Below are 17,418 nucleotides of genomic sequence, written 5' to 3'. Positions count from 1 at the left end.
AAATCTCTCTTTTAAAATGGATGGGGTAATAAGATACTTCCATGACAAACAACACCTAAGAAACTTCGTGAATACCAAACCAGCACTCCAAACAATTCTAAATAATATCCTAGAAAAAGACAATGAAGATCACAAATCCATGAGGCCCAACAAAGCAAATCCAGCAGGCAAAGAAATAAATTAAATAAAGAGGGAGAAAAAATTTAAAAGACCCAACAACACGAAAATAACATCATGATGATGACAGTACATATCAGTTATAACCATCAATGTCAATGGCATCAATTCACCATCAAAAGAAATAGACTGGCAGAATAGATTAAGCAAAATTCAACAATATGCTGCATACAAAAAACATACCTACTTGAAAAAGACACTCATAGACTGAAGTTAAAAGGATGGAAAACAATTCCCCATGTGACAGGAACCCAGAAAAAAGCAGGGGTAGCTACTTTTTTGCAGGCAAAGTAAATTTCAAACCAAAACTAGTTAAGAGAGACAAAGAAGGTCACTACATCCTTGTAAAGAGAACAATCCAAGAGGAAGAGATAACAATCAAAAATATATATGCAACAAATAGTAATGCCCCCAACTATACAAAACAAATATTAAGGGACATGAAAAAGCAAATAAGCAGTAATACAATTGTAGTGGGGGAACTAAAAACTACATTGACACAAATAGATCATTGAGGCTAAAATTCAACAACAAAATATTAGAACTGAACCAAGCTTTTGAACAAATAGACCTAATAGATGTCTACAGAGGGTTCCACCCAAAAAAATCAGAATATACACTCTTTTCATCTGTACATGGGTCATTCTCCAAAATAGACCACATACTAGCTCACAGAACAAGTTTAAAATGCAAAGGAGTTGAAATTATCCCACATATATTATCACATCATAGTGCAATTAAACTGAAGATCAATAGCAAAAGAAATCACAAGAACTTCACAAACACATGAAATTAAATAACACTCTCCTGAACAACCAATGGGTCATGGAGGAAATTAAAGAAGAAATTAGACAGTTTTACAATTTGCTGATAATGCCAGTACACATACAGGAATCTATGGGACACAATGAAAGCAGTTTTATAAGGGAAATTTACTATCAGTGAATACCCACAGTAGAAAAATAAATAAAAAAACCTAATGCAGAATCTTAAGCTTCTAAAAAAAAAAGAAGAAGAAGAAGAAGAAGAGCCTAATGAGATAACTAACAATGTCAAATAGGAAGAAAAGGGCTAAAGGTATAGGGAAAGTGGGAAGGGTAGGGGAAAGAAAATAAGGGAAAAGAAAAAAAATGAAAAAATGGAAATAAAGTGTTTGTAAGTGGGGAGGGGAGGAGTGGGTGAAGGAAGGGCAGGAACAAGGGGAAAAAATGAGAACCAAGACCTGTCATATAAAGGTACAAGATCCCAATAATGAATGTAAATGTACTGTATACCTAAAATGTACCAATAAACTCAATTTAAAAATAAATAAATAAAATAAAATAAAGAACAGCAAGACAAACCCAAAGCTGGTGCAAGTGAGGAAATTACAAAGATCAGAGGAGAAATCACTGCAATGGAGACTAAGAGAATGATAACAAAGAATCAATGAATTGAAGAGTTGATTTTTCAAAAGAATAAATAAAATCAATAAACCCTTAACCAACCTTATCAAAAAAAGGAAAGAAAAGGTTCAGATCCATGCAATTGGTATGAAAAAGGCAAAGTCACAACAGATCCAGGAAAAGCCCAGAAGATCATCAATACCTACTTCAAGAAACTGTACTTTAATAAAGTGGAAAATACAGAAGAAATGGACAGATTTCTAGATATATATAAATTACCAAAGTTGAATGAAGAAGATAAAAAGATTCTAAACACCCCAATTATGATCAGTGAAATTGAAAACATAATAAAAGTTTATCAACAAAGAAAAGACCAGGTCCTGATGGCTTTACTGCTGAATTCCACAAAACATTTAGAGAATAACTACTGCCACTACTTCTGAAGGTTTTCAGTGAAATAGAAAGGGAAATGATACTTCCAAATTGATTCCTAGAAGCAAGTGTTACTTTGATTCCAAAACCAGGGAAAGACCCAACCAAGAAAGAGAACTACAGACCAATCTCCCTAATGAACACAGATGCAAATATCCTCAATAAGATACTGGCAAACAGAATACAGAGGGTTATCAAAATCATACACCTTGACTAAGTTGGATTTATCCCAGGGATTCAATGATAGTTCAACATATGTAAATCAATAAATGTAATACCCTATATTAACAGAGTTAAAGACAAGAACCATATGATTATCTCAATACATGCAGAAAAAGCATTTGACAAAATTTAACATCCATTCATGATTAAAAACCCTGCAGAAAATTGGAATAGATGGTCTTTATCTCAACTTGATAAAGGCTATCTATGAAAATCCAATGGCCAATATCATACTAAATGGTCAAAACTGAAAAACTTCAGACTAAAATCAGGAACAAAACAAGTATTTCCATTTTCACCACTCGTGTTCAATATAGTTTTGGAAACATTAGCCATAACAGTTAGAAAAGAGAAAGAAGTGAAAGCAATAAAGATGGGAAAGGAAGAAGTTAAACTGTCATTATTTGCTGATGATATGATACTCTACATTGAAGACCCAGAAAACTACCCAAAAGACTTCTAGACTTAATTTCCAGATTCAGTAGAGTAGCTGGATACAAGTCAACATTCAAAAATCAAAAGTCTTCTTGTACACAAATAATAGAGTCATTGAAAGAGAAATTAGAGAAACAGTCCCTTTTATAATAGCATCAGAAAAATGAAATATCTAGGAATCAATCTAACAAAGGAAACAAAAGACCTCTACATTGAGAACTATAACACTTTGGGAAAAAAATATCAAAGACAATATAAGAAAATGGAAAGACATCCCTTGTTCCTGGGTAGGAAGAACTAAGACACTGAAAATCATACTTCTATCACTACTATACCTGCTATACAGATTCAATGCAATCAGATTGAAATTCCAACAGTATACTTCACTGAACTAGAGAAAATAATCAAAAAATTCATTTGGAACAAGAAGAGACCTAGAATAGCAAAAGCCATTCTAGGCAACAAAGACATGATGGGGGTATCACAATCTCCACCTTGAAATTATACTGCACAGCCACTGTGATTAAAAACAGCATGGTACTGGCAAAGAAACAGACCCGAGGATCAACAGAATTGATTGAAGGGCACAAGAACAACTCCAGACATACTCAGCTAACTCATCTTTGACAAAGGAGACAAACATCCTCACTGCCTCTTTAATAAATGGTGCTGGAAAATTTGGCTTTCAAATTGCCAAAGATTAAAACTAGACCCCATCTTTCACCATGCAATAAACTAAAATCCAAGAGGATTAAATATCTAAACAACAAAACAGAGACAAGAAACTTGCTGGTAGATAAGTTAGGTAGAATTCTTGAAGACATTGTTATAGGAAAAGACTTTATGAACAAATCTTCAGCAGCATGGAAACTAGCACAAAGAATCAATAACTGGGATCTCATCTTATGAAAAAGAACTCAAAAAAAAACAGATTCCCCCCAAAAATTTTTAAACCCAATTCAAAATGCGCATCTAAAGTGAACAGACATTTCTCAGACAAAGAAGTAAAAGCAGCAAATAAACATATGAAAAAATGTTCAAAATCACTGGTCATTCGAGAGATGCAGATGAAAACAACACTGAGATTCCACCTCGCCCCAGAAAGAATGGCTGCTATCAAGAAATCAACCAGTAAAAAATCTGATATGCTGTGGGGAGAAAGGAACCCTTCTCCATTGTTGGTGGGAGTGGAGGCTGGTGCAACTACTGTGGAAATCAATATGGAGATACCTATAAGAAGTAGGACTAGAAGTTCATTTGACCCAGCTATTGCCCTGCTGGGTATCTTCCCAAATGAATTAAAAGTGATATATGCTCACCCATGTTTATAGCTGCACAGTTTGTAATAGTTCAACCTTGGAAACAGCCTAATTGCCCATCAACAGATGAGATAAAGAACATGTGGGGTTTTTTATATACTATTTAGCCATAAAGAACCAGAAACTAGGGACATTTATAGCTAAGTGGTTGCACATTGAAGATATATTGTTAAGTGAAATTAATAGGACACACATATGTATATGCTGAATAGTTTCCCTGGTGTGATTAACTAAAAATTTAAATAAGAATTAAAATGTATAATTGATATTGTGTAATAGGAAAAAAGGTCTAAAGATGTAGGGGAAGTGGGAGGGGTAGGGGCAAGCTAAGAAGGGAAAAAATAAGACAAAAGAAAAAAATGGAAACAAAGTCTCTGTAAAGGGAAGGGTGGAGAGTTTCTAGGGAGGGTAGGGGAATGGGGAAAAAATAACAACCAAGATATATCATGTAAAGGTACAAGATCCCAATGATGAATGTAACTGTATTATATACCTAAAATGTACCAATAAAAAAGGGAGAAAAAGAATTAAAAGCATCATACCACAGCAATATATCCACATTCATATTTATAGCAGTACGGTTTGTAATAGTAATAATAAATCTTGAAAATAGCCTAAATGCCCATCAACCAATGAATGAATAAAGATGATGTGGTGTATTTATACAATGGAATACTATTCTGCCATAGAGAAGGATAAGTGAGACATTTCTAACTAAATGGATACACCTTGAGATTATACTCTTAAGTAAAATAAATCAGACACATGTGCTCAGATATCCCATGGTTTTTCTGGTATGAGAAGCTAAAAGTGTGAATAAGGACCAAAATGCACAGTAGATATTGGGACATGGTAAGAAAATGTCCAAGTAAGCTGAGAAACAAGGGAGAGGGGAGGAGGAAGGAAAGAAAGGACGAGATAAAAACTAATAGAAGGGGAAAATGCAAACAAGGTTTCATAAAGAAAGAGTGAAGAGGGGTTGAAGGGTTCTAGGTAAAGGGATGCACCCTGAAACCATTCTCAAGTGAAATAAATCAGACACACATGCTCAAGTATCTCATTATTTCTCTGCTATGAGAAACTGAAATTATAAATAAGGACCACAATATATACTAAGATATTGGGAAATTGGAAGAAAATGTTCAAATGGGAAGGAGAAATAAGGAGGGAAGAGGGGGAAGAAGAGAAAAGGAAAAAAGAGAATCAAAGGAAAATGGAAATGAAACTTTTGTAAAGAAGTGGGGGAAGAGAGCTGGATGTAAGGGAAGGGAAATGGGAAAAATAGAAGAATCAAGATATATAAAGTACAGGTACCTATTCCATATGTCAGCTGATATCATTATGCATATCTAAAATGTACCAATAAGGGCTGAGTATTTAGCTCAGTGGTGTCACCGCCTACCTCGCAAGTGCAAGGACCCAAGTTCTATCCCTGGTAACAAAAATAAAATAAAATATAAATAAAATGTATCAATAAAATTAAAAAAGAAAAATATAAATAAATACATTTTGTATTTAAAGTTAAAAAATAAAGTATTGAAAATCTTCTAAAACTCAACAATTAAATTCAATACTCCAAGTTAAAAACAATGAGCCAAATACATTAACAGACACCTCATCAAGGAATATACACAAATGACAAATAAGTACATAAATATATAAAAAGATATTTGACATATGTTATCAGAGATAGACAAATTCAAACATGAGGTATGACTATGCCTGCATTTCTGAAACCCAAAACACTAACAATACTTAATGAAGGTGTGGAGTAATGCACTGCATTTAGTGATCACTGATCTCAGGTCTTCTCTAACCTGTGACAGCATCTTTTCTCATGACCTTGACATTCCTGAGAAACACTTGCCAAGTATCCTGTACAATGTCCCTCCATCCAGGTTTTTTTGGTGTTTTGTTTTGTTTTGTTTTGTTGTACCAGGGATCCAACTTGAGCATCCAATGTTTTTTTTAATTAATGTTATTGGTACATTTAAGGTGTACAACATAATGACATTTATTATTGGAAATTTGCACCATTACATAATCCATCTTGGTTCTTATTTTTCTCCATTCTCCTGCCCTCCCTTCAACTCCTCCAGTTCTCCTCATCTACCAAGACTTCGTTTCCATTTTTAAAATTTTCTCATATTAATTCCATTCCTTTCTTTCCTTTCCCCTACCCCAGCCATTTCCCCAACCCCTTTGTTCCTCGTTTGTCTATTATTTTTTTCATGATTTAACCAGGGTAAAGATTTCTTTTAAGGAGGGCAATAACTTGCTAAAAAATCCTATTTTATGTAGTTATTTTCCATGTGTGGGGGAAAAAAAACATGGAAATCATCTTTGTTTCTTCTGCCCTTGATTAGACTCATAACAAAACCCCACAAGATCAAATAAGATGCTACAGTTTTTGAGGAATGTACAGTTATTAAACAGATCTTTTGATTTGGTGAGACATTTTTTCCAAGTTATTCTAGCTTTGAAAATCTTAGGTGTCCTAGTAGCCAAATGAAACAAAATTGGAAGGACAGGTCTGCAGTGCCCTTCAAATTAAGCTGGGAGAGGGGCTATGTCTCACCTTTGATTAACCTTTTTGTGAAGCATAGTTTTCTGCTCCTGTAACCTGGGAGGTCAATGAGAGCTGCCTTTGGAAGCATCTTTGGTCAACAAGGATCTTCTGTGCATGCTAAAGGTGTAAACAAAGAGACACAAACACACAGCATCATTACTATATTTGCTTATCTATTAAGCTATTTAAGTCATTAATCAAATGAGCCACATAAGCTCCCAAAGTAAAATATAGCTTTAGAAGAGAGTAAGTAGCTAAGAGCTGAATTTAGGTGTTAGCAACAGTATAGAATCAGTGAAGGTTAAGAATATTTAATTTTTTGTTTGGATTCTGCAAGTAGATACTTCCATTTCTTTGTATAGTTTTCATAATAGTGAATAAGTGGAAACCAACACAAAACTTATTTTAAAATGCCATAGAGAGTAATATAAAGTTTGATCAGTTGCAGCAATAAGTGGACAAATCCCTCATGATCCCATGAGGAGGCTTGGATTTTTATGTATAATGATAAAATTTTGATGATATTTTTAAAATTTAGAATAAAAAGTTACTTCTATTATGGTATTTATGAAATACTGAGAGATAATGAATGCTTTTAACCAAAATTAAAATCATGTTGTTTCTGTTTTTCACATTCTCATAGTTATTGGTAATTCTATCATCAAAATAATTTATTTCTTTATTCTCTTATTGACATGGTTTATAATTAGGCACTTGATAAAGTTTTTAAAACACCACAGTAGTGAAAGAATGATCAGGAGCCTTGGAATAAAATAGGACTGGTTCAAACCCTGACTTGTCTACCTTGATCTGGAGCAAACCATCTAACCTCTCTGTTTGTAAATTTTTAAAAAGGGGACAACATTACATTGTGCCACGATTGCAAGCAATCTTTATGTAAGGCCAGGTGTCCGTAAACAAGAAAATAGAATAGGGATCTCATTGGGTCTTCTGACTAATCCTGACTAGAAGAAGATAAAAACTTTACTAGAAAACTGCCCCCCAGATGTAGCTCCAGGACAGGGGTACAGAAAGAGAAAAAAAAAACAGATAAGCAAAAGCACCATGTTAGACAGGTGGCCTTGGTACTTCCATCAAGAGAACATAGCAAAAGCTGACAGGTAGAGTACAGAGAGCCATGTGCACAAATGATAAGTCACCCCCACCTCCAATAGATGCAGAGGAAGCAAAGGGGAAGAAGGGGAGCTGCCTAACTTTGGGGAAGGCTCTTATTCAGTGTACAGAAGTATACACTGACACCTATGCACTAACATCTACACTTACATACAAGTGCATTCATTCTAGAATCGCTATGTTATTCATTCTAGGGTCATTATAAAATTCAGTAGATATCCTTACACCCCCTTACTAACTCTAAGCTAACCATGAGTAAGGCACCCATTTGTAAGGCTGCCACCCACCCCAAAGGTGATGTCCTAAGAAGTAGGTCAGGAACAAGGAAACAGACAGAAGCTGCACTTAGACTACAAGAAGAAATGATGTAGGCAGAAGTGCCCAGAAGCCCACTGGGTTATGGAAGGGCCTTTGACCCTGACAAAAGCAACCAAATACAAAGGATCCACTGGTTTGCCATCATCCTGGAGTCCCCTACCCTGATTCTTTTTTTTTTAAATCAGGATAGCTATCTGTCTTCTCCTTTTTCTTTCTTTTTCTGTTTAGAAATAAAGTATCTTCCTCTCATTAAATATCGTTCCTATTTTTTTTATGAGGCTGAGTTTATGATCCCAGTGGTTTTCCCAGACAGCACAGCAGCAATGCTTGGCTCACCCAAGGACACAAAATCTTTGGTTCCCTGTCTGGGAAGCAGACATGGCACCCAACTTGATTCAAATTATGATTTCATTTTTACTTTATGATGGTAGGAAAACATACCCATATAACTGTTCTAGTTTTCCTTTTCAGTACAGTATTCAAAAATTACATAAAATATCCAAAACTTTGTTATAAAAATAGGTTTGTGTTGGCTGATTTGCCCAACTACTGACTAATTTAAGTGTTCTCAATACATTTAAGCTAGTCTAGACTAAGATATGATGTTCAGCCAGCATATTCAATATATTTTTGACTAATGATGAGTTTATCAGAATGTAACCCATCATAAATTGAAAAGCATAAGTATATGATAAAATATACCAAAAATGTTGTATTTCATCTCTAAAAGAAGGCAGATGTTCATTAATTGTTTATATTATTCCTAAACAATCATTCAGAAGTCATCTTTCTGCCTAGAAAGTCTCTGGATTTTTACCAAATAATTAATTTCCTGTGTGTTTGTGAGAGAGAGCATAAAACTAGAGAAATAGGCAGAGCAGGTCTAAAGAGAGAAAAATATAGCTTCCAACATTTGACATAATGTGTTTAATATTTTTTAGGAAAAATAAAAAGGTCTTCCACAGATTTTGAACAATTTTAGCTATATAAATATTTATTCTTCCAAGATAACACAATTACTGGTATATGTGAATTACAATCAAGGAGCAAACTGGACAATTTTCTTCAGTGCAAATGGAGCACATAAAATATCACCACAAATAACTGATCTCTATGAAGCAACCAGGCAAACAGCAAAAATACAGGATGTATTTGTCAGTTTTCCTGTCACTGGGACACAATACCTAACATCCACAACTTATAAAATGGGTAATTTAATTTGGTTCACAGTTTCAGGATACTCAATCCATGTGCTCATCTGGCTCCAACACAGAAATATGGCAGAGTAGCAAAGCAGTTCAGTTCGTGGCACCTAGGAAGCAGAGCATGGTAATAGTTCCAGAAAGGTAAAGGCTGGGGTTCAGATACAGACTGCAAGTTTACACACCTTTACCTAGCCAGACATACACAGGAGTGTGCTTTATTCTCCTGGGCAGCTTCCAAACCAATCAGGTTAACAGAACCAAGATTAGCTACCACATATCACCCACTTGTCAACTTGACACTCATACATATTTTCTTAAATCACACCCAAACTCCAGATAAACACAAGTTAATTCCACCTAATTTATTACAAATATCCTGCATATATATATGAGAACACAATAATCCCTTCCCCAAAGTCTCAACAGTTCTCTGAAACAGCATGTTTCAAAAGTCAAAGACTCTTTTGAGATTCAAGGCAAACTCTTAGCTATGAACCTCTATAAATCAAACACAAGTAGCATAATTCCAAGGTACAGTGGCACAGGGTAAACATTCCCATTCCAACAGAGAAGAGTAATGGGAGAGAGAGGAATAGGAAGTAGCAAGACTGAAAGCCAGCGGAACAAACACTAACTCCTGCAGCTCCAAGTTGTAAGATGTGAGTGAATTCCAAAGGGTTTAAGTGCCAACACCTCTATGGCTCTATTGGTTGAAGCCCACTAGGCTTCTCTCTTGGGCTGGCTCAGTTGGTGGGTTGCATGTTTTCCTTAGCACACATTTCACATTCCTTGCATCTCCAACTTCCTGGGGTCTCCACTGCATCTTTGTCCTTATTCCCATAGCTTCACTCAGTCCTCTCAGGAGCTCTTTGCTTGGCTTCCAAGCCTTCCTTCAAAGTCTGGGGCAAAGCTTCCCTTATCCCACAACTCCTGTGTTCTGCATGCTGGTAAAGCCAGCATCATACAGATGACACCAAGGTCGGCTTTCAGTGGGAGCAGTAAGTGGTCCCCCCTGGATCATGGCTGCAGTCATCTCTGAGGGTCTGGATAGCTGAACACAGTGAAATGAATCCCAGGGAGCCAATTTTATAGGAGGCCCTTTATTAAATTAATTTTGTTCATACATTTTAGGTGTACAGTACAGAGATTTGTACCTTTACAAAATATACCTTGATTCTTATTTCACCCTCTCCCTGCCCTCCCTTTGAATCCCTCTACCCCTTCCTATTTACAAATACTTTGTTTCCATTTTTTCATTTTCTCATATTAATTCCATTCCCCTCCATCCTTTTCCCTACCCCTCCCACTTCCCCTTCCCTTTTATACCTCTTATTTCTCTTTTACATTATTTATTAGATATTTTCATCCTTATTTACACTTTTTCAATTTCTCATACCACAGAAACTATTTAGTATTTACACCTTTGCCCTATTTATTTCACATAAGAGTATCATCTCAATCTGCATCCATTTAGCTATAAATGCCTCTAATTTCTCATTCTTTATGGGTGAGTAGTACTCAATTTTATATTTTTTAGAAAACATTCCATTTAGTATTTCTGTTTTAATATTTAGATCTTTAATCCATTTTTATCTTAATTTATTGCATGGTGAGAGATATAGGTCTACTTTTAATCTTTGGCAAGTTGAAACCCAATTTTTCCAGCACCACTTATTAAAGAGACTATCATTTCTTCAGTGATGGTGTTTGGCTGCTTCTTTGAAGATGAGGTGGCTGAGTGTGCCTGGAGTTGTTTGCTCTAATCCTCTTCAGGTCCTCAGGTCTGTTTCTTTGCCAGCACCATGATGTTTTTATCACAGTGGCTTTGTAGTATAGTTTCAAGTTGGGGATTTTGATATGCCCTGCCTTGTCTTTGTTGCCTAGAATTGCTTTTGCTATTCTAGGTCTCTTCTTGTTCCAAATGAATTTTTGGATTGTTTTCTCAAGGTCTGTGAAGTATGCTGCTGGAATTTCAATTGGAATTGCATTGAATCTATATAGCAGTTTTGGAAGTATGGCCATTTTTACTATACTGGTTCTTCCTACTCACAAGCAAGGGATGTCTTTCCTTTTTCTGATATCCCCTTTGATCTCTTTTTTTCAGAGTGCTATAGTTTTCAGAGTAGAGGTCTTTGGTTTCTTTCATTATAGGTTGCTTTCTAGGTATTTCAGTGTTTTGGGTGCTCTTGTGAAGGTAGTTGTTCATGCAGTTCCTTTTTTATTGAGTCTGTTGCTTGTGTACTGGAAAACTATTGATTTTTGTTTGTTGACCTTATATCCAGCTACTCTACTAAAATTAGTTATTAAATCTAGAAGACTTTTGGTGGAGTTCTTAGGGACTTCTCTATAAAGTATCATGTCACCTACAAATAATGAAAGTTTGACTTCATTTTCTACCTTTATTCCTTTTCTTTCTTTCTCTTGTTTAATTGCTGTGGTGAGTGTTTCCAAAACTATAAAGAACAGGAATTGTGATAGTGGATATCATTCTCTTGTTCCTGATTTTATTGTGAAGGATATCAGTTTTTGACCATTTACTATGATATTGGCTGTTGGTTTTTCATAAATGGTTTTATCAGGTTGAGGTAGAGACCACCTATTCCAATTTTTGTAGGGCTTTTATCATGAATGCATGTTGAATTTTGTCAAACGCTTTTTCTGCATCTTTTGAGATTATCATATGGCTTGTGTTTTTGGCTTTATTAATATAGTGTGTTACATTTATTGATTTGTGTATGTTGAACCATCCCAGCATCTCTTGGATGAATTCCACTGATCAGGGTGTATGATCCTCTTGATAATCTTCCGCATTCTATTTGCCAGTATTTTATTGAGGATTTTTGCATCTGTGTTCATTAGTGAGATTGGCCTATAGCTCTCTTTTTTGGTTGGGTCTTTCTCTGCTTTGGGGATCAAGGTAAAGCTTACTTCAAGGAACAAATTCAGGACTATTGCTTCCCTTTCAATTTCATTGAAGAGGTCAAACAATAATGGCAATGGTTCTTCTCTAATTGTCTTGTAGAAGAATACAGCGGTGAAGCCATTAGGGACCAGGTTTTTCTTAGTTGGTAAGTTTTTAATTGTTTTCAATTTCACTGATTAATATTGTGCTGTTTAGAAATTTTAGGTCAGCTTCATTCAATCTTGATAATTCATGTGTATCTAATGATCTGTCCAACTTTTTCTCTGCTTTCCATCTTATTGGCATATAGATTCTCAAAGTGCATATGATGATTCTTTGGATTTGTGCTGAACCCATTAATTTCACCCTTTTCATTCCTAATTGCATGGATTTTAGTCTTTGAATTCCTTTTTTTATATATAAGATTAGCTAAGGGTTTGTCAATTTTGTTTATTCATTTGAAGAACCAACTCTTTGCTTCACTGATTTTTTTGTATCATTCTCTTAGTCCCCATTGCATATTGATATGCCCTGCCTTGTCTTTGTTGCCTAGAATTGCTTTTGCTATTCTAGGTCTCTTCTTGTTCCAAATGAATTTTTGGATTGTATTCTCAAGGTCTGTGAAGTATGCTGCTGGAATTTCAATTGGAATTGCATTGAATCTATATAGCAGTTTTGGAAGTATGGCCATTTTTACTATACTGGTTCTTCCTACTCACAAGCAAGGGATGTCTTTCCTTTTTCTGATATCCCCTTTGATCTCTTTTTTCAGAGTGCTATAGTTTTCAGAGTAGAGGTCTTTGGTTTCTTTCATTATAGGTTGCTTTCTAGGTATTTCAGTGTTTTGGATGCTCTTGTGAAGGTAGTTGTTCATGCAGTTCCTTTTTTATTGAGTCTGTTGCTTGTGTACTGGAAAACTATTGATTTTTGTTTGTTGACCTTATATCCAGCTACTCTACTAAAATTAGTTATTAAATCTAGAAGACTTTTGGTGGAGTTCTTAGGGACTTCTCTATAAAGTATCATGTCACCTACAAATAATGAAAGTTTGACTTCATTTTCTACCTTTATTCCTTTTCTTTCTTTCTCTTGTTTAATTGCTGTGGTGAGTGTTTCCAAAACTATAAAGAACAGGAATTGTGATAGTGGATATCATTCTCTTGTTCCTGATTTTATTGTGAAGGATATCAGTTTTTGACCATTTACTATGATATTGGCTGTTGGTTTTTCATAAATGGTTTTATCAGGTTGAGGTAGAGACCACCTATTCCAATTTTTGTAGGGCTTTTATCATGAATGCATGTTGAATTTTGTCAAACGCTTTTTCTGCATCTTTTGAGATTATCATATGGCTTGTGTTTTTGGCTTTATTAATATAGTGTGTTACATTTATTGATTTGTGTATGTTGAACCATCCCAGCATCTCTTGGATGAATTCCACTGATCAGGGTGTATGATCCTCTTGATAATCTTCCGCATTCTATTTGCCAGTATTTTATTGAGGATTTTTGCATCTGTGTTCATTAGTGAGATTGGCCTATAGCTCTCTTTTTTGGTTGGGTCTTTCTCTGCTTTGGGGATCAAGGTAAAGCTTACTTCAAGGAACAAATTCAGGACTATTGCTTCCCTTTCAATTTCATTGAAGAGGTCAAACAATAATGGCAATGGTTCTTCTCTAATTGTCTTGTAGAAGAATACAGCGGTGAAGCCATTAGGGACCAGGTTTTTCTTAGTTGGTAAGTTTTTAATTGTTTTCAATTTCACTGATTAATATTGTGCTGTTTAGAAATTTTAGGTCAGCTTCATTCAATCTTGATAATTCATGTGTATCTAATGATCTGTCCAACTTTTTCTCTGCTTTCCATCTTATTGGCATATAGATTCTCAAAGTGCATATGATGATTCTTTGGATTTGTGCTGAACCCATTAATTTCACCCTTTTCATTCCTAATTGCATGGATTTTAGTCTTTGAATTCCTTTTTTTATATATAAGATTAGCTAAGGGTTTGTCAATTTTGTTTATTCATTTGAAGAACCAACTCTTTGCTTCACTGATTTTTTTGTATCATTCTCTTAGTCCCCATTGCATTGATTTCTGCTCTGATCTTTATAGTTTCCTCTCATGTCTGAGCTTTGGGTTTGTCCTGCTCTTTTTTTGCAGAAATTTGAGGTGCATCATCAGGTTGTTTATTTGATCTCACTCTGTTTTCCTAATATGAGGATTCACTGCTGTGAATTTCCCTCATAAGAATGTTTACATTGTGTTCCATAAATTCCTATATATTGTATTGGCATTTTCATTGCATTGTACAAACAATCTGATTTCTTCTTTAATTTCCTCTCATATCCATTGGTTAGTCAAAAGTGTGTTGTTCAGGTCAGGGATTTAGCTCATTGATTCCGCCACCTGCCTCACAAGCAAAGGTGTGTTGTTCAATTTCCACGTGTTTATGAAATTATTGTGGTTTCTTTTACTATTGATCTCAAATATCACCACACTATGATCTGATAATATACAGGGGATAAATTCAATTCCTTTACACTTACTTAACATGTTCTTCAGCAAGTGCACAGTCTGTTTTGGAGAACAATCTGTGTGCAGCCAAAAAGAATGTGTATTCTGATTTTCTGGGGTGGAACACTCTGTAAACATCTGTTAAATTTACCTGTTCAAGAGTTTGATTGAGTTCTAGTATTTCATTATTTCCTGTCTGGTTGATCTATCTATTTGTGACAGTGCAGTAGTGTCTTCTCCCACTACTATTGTATTAGTGCTTGTTTGGTTTTTCATGTATGTTAACATTTGTTTTATATAGTTGGGCACACTAGTATTTGGTGCGTATATGATTGTCATCTCTTCCTCTTGTATTTTCCCCTTTACAAGAATGTAGTGTCCTTCTTTGTTCCTCTTAAGCAGTGTTGATTTGAAATCCACTTGATCTGCAAATAGGATAGCTACTTCTGCTATTTTTCAGGTTCCTGTGGCATGTAGTATTGTTTTCCACCCTTTAACTTTCAGTCTATGAATTTCTTTTTGAATTAAGTGTGTTTCTTGTATGCAGCAAATTGTTGGATCTTGCTTCTTGGCCCATTCTGCCAGTCTCTCTCTTTTGATTGCTAAATTGAGACTATTAACATTGATAGTTATAACTGATATGTATTGCCTTAACCTTGTCATGACTTTTTTCTTTTTGTTGGATTCTCCTTGTTTGCATCAAATTTCTTGTCATGCCTGCTGGATTCCTCTGTTTGGCTTCCTGGGGTTGTGATCCTTATTGTCTCTTCCTAGGATGCTGTTTAAAAGTTTTTAGAGTTCCTGTTTGGTATTCATAAAGTTCCTCACAAGGGCTCTTTGCCATGAAAGTACCTTATTTCTCCATCAATTTTGAAAGATAGTTTTGCAGGATACATCAATCTGGGTTAGAGGTTGTTTTCCTTTAGGGCTTGAAATATGTCACACCAAGCTCTTCTTGCCTTGATGGTTTGTGTTGAGAAGTCTGCTGTGATTCTGATGGGCTTTTTTGTATGTGATTTATTTCTTTTCTCTAACAGCTTGTAAAATTTTGTTATTCTGTTGGGTTTGTCAAATCTTAACTATTATATGCTTAGGTGTAGAGGTTTTTATCATGGATAGTTGGAATCCTATACGCCTTACTTATCTGTATGTTAAGTTCTTTTTCTCCTGCTTGGGAAGTTTTCTGTCATTACTTCTGTGAATAGTTATGTCATTTGCACTCTCTCCTGTTTCTTCATTGACTCTAATCTGTCTTATATTATTCTTCTTTGCATCATCTAGCAGCTGCTGGATTGATTTCTCATAGTCCCTATTTTTAAGGGTTCTTTTTCTGGTCCCTAACTGCAATCCTGTCTTCTATATCTGAAATTCTGTCTTCACCTTGGCTTATTCTGCTGCATAAACTTTCAATGGAGTTTTTAACCTCCTGAGCATCTGTTTGCATATGTTTTATGGATTCCATTTATTTTTTTATGTTGGGATTCCATCATGTTCCTAAGCTCCTCTATTTTTTATCTGTGTCTGTTCTAGATTTATTAATCATGTCTTGTACTAAAGGCACCACCTCTGTTGTTATCTGAAAAAGTATTTCTGATTTCATTTTTTCCAGATCCTCTTTCCTTGCCAGTTCAGGGAGTCCAGGTGGTTGAGTATCATATTGTTCCATCTCATTGCCCTTTGGGGTTGCCTTAGGTGATCTAGAAGTCTTGCTTTGAGACTTTTTATGTGTCTTCTCATTTCAACAGATGCAGCCTGCTCCACCTTTGTTAAGACAAGTTCTTGCTCACCCATTGGTCTTCAAATCTCTGCAAGCCATGCAGTGGCCTTTTCTCTGCTGTTCACCACTGCACAAATTCCTGGGTGCAGAGTGAGGGCCTTCTGGAACCCTGCATTGTCCTGTTGTCTGGGTAGGGTTCAGGCTGGGGCTACTCACACTTTGGAATGTATCTAGGCATACCTCTGGCTAGGGCCTGCCTTCCTACCTAGCTGTAGCTGTGGTCTAGGAGGGCCTTTGGCTGAGGGCTGACCACCTCAGTTGCTGGTGTCTGGGAGGGCTTCTGGCTAGGTTCTGTGTGCACTTACCAGTGGTATCAGGACAGGCCTCTGGCTGTTGCTTGTGCACCTGTGAAACACTTTTCCTGGCAGTTCTTTGGCTGGGGCTTGGGTGGGGTCCTGGCTGGATCTACCTGTGCCACTCTGGTCCACACTGGCTACCTAAGAACCCCTTCTTGAACAGAGGTTCTAGGCTTTCTTTTTCAGTGAAAGGTTTACATATATGTACTCTTGAGCCTCTGTTGGGTGGGGGTCTTCTTGATTTCTGAGATTCCCTCAAAGCATCTTTCTTCATATTCCTGTACAAAGTACTTGGTTCCTTTTACACATGCTTTGACCCTAAATTTATACATGGTTCCTTCTGAGTCAAAACTTAAATTTTTTTAATTCAAAAATTCATTTGGAACCAGATGAGACCAGAAGAGCAAAAACAATTCTAGTCAACAAAGACATGATGGGGATATCAAAATCTCCAACTCAAAACTATACTACAAAGCCACTGTGATAAAAAACAGCATGGTACTCGCAAAGAAACAGACCTGAGGATCAGTGGAATAGATTGGAAGATGGAGAAACAAATCCATGCACATTCAGTCATCTCATCATTGACAAAGGAGCCAACCAACCTCCCTGTAGGAAAGATAGCCTCTTTAATAAATGCTGCTGGAATAACTGGATTTCAACCTGACAAAGATTAAAATGAGACCCATGCATTAACTAAAATCAAAGTAAATCAATGATCTAAATATCAA

This window comes from Fukomys damarensis, unplaced genomic scaffold, assembly GCF_012274545.1.
Source record: "Fukomys damarensis isolate Sample0158 unplaced genomic scaffold, DMR_v1.0_HiC HiC_scaffold_16, whole genome shotgun sequence".
NCBI classification, from domain to species: domain Eukaryota; kingdom Metazoa; phylum Chordata; class Mammalia; order Rodentia; family Bathyergidae; genus Fukomys; species Fukomys damarensis.
The sequence above is the reverse complement of the archived record's forward strand: the minus strand, read 5'-3'. Positions refer to the sequence as shown.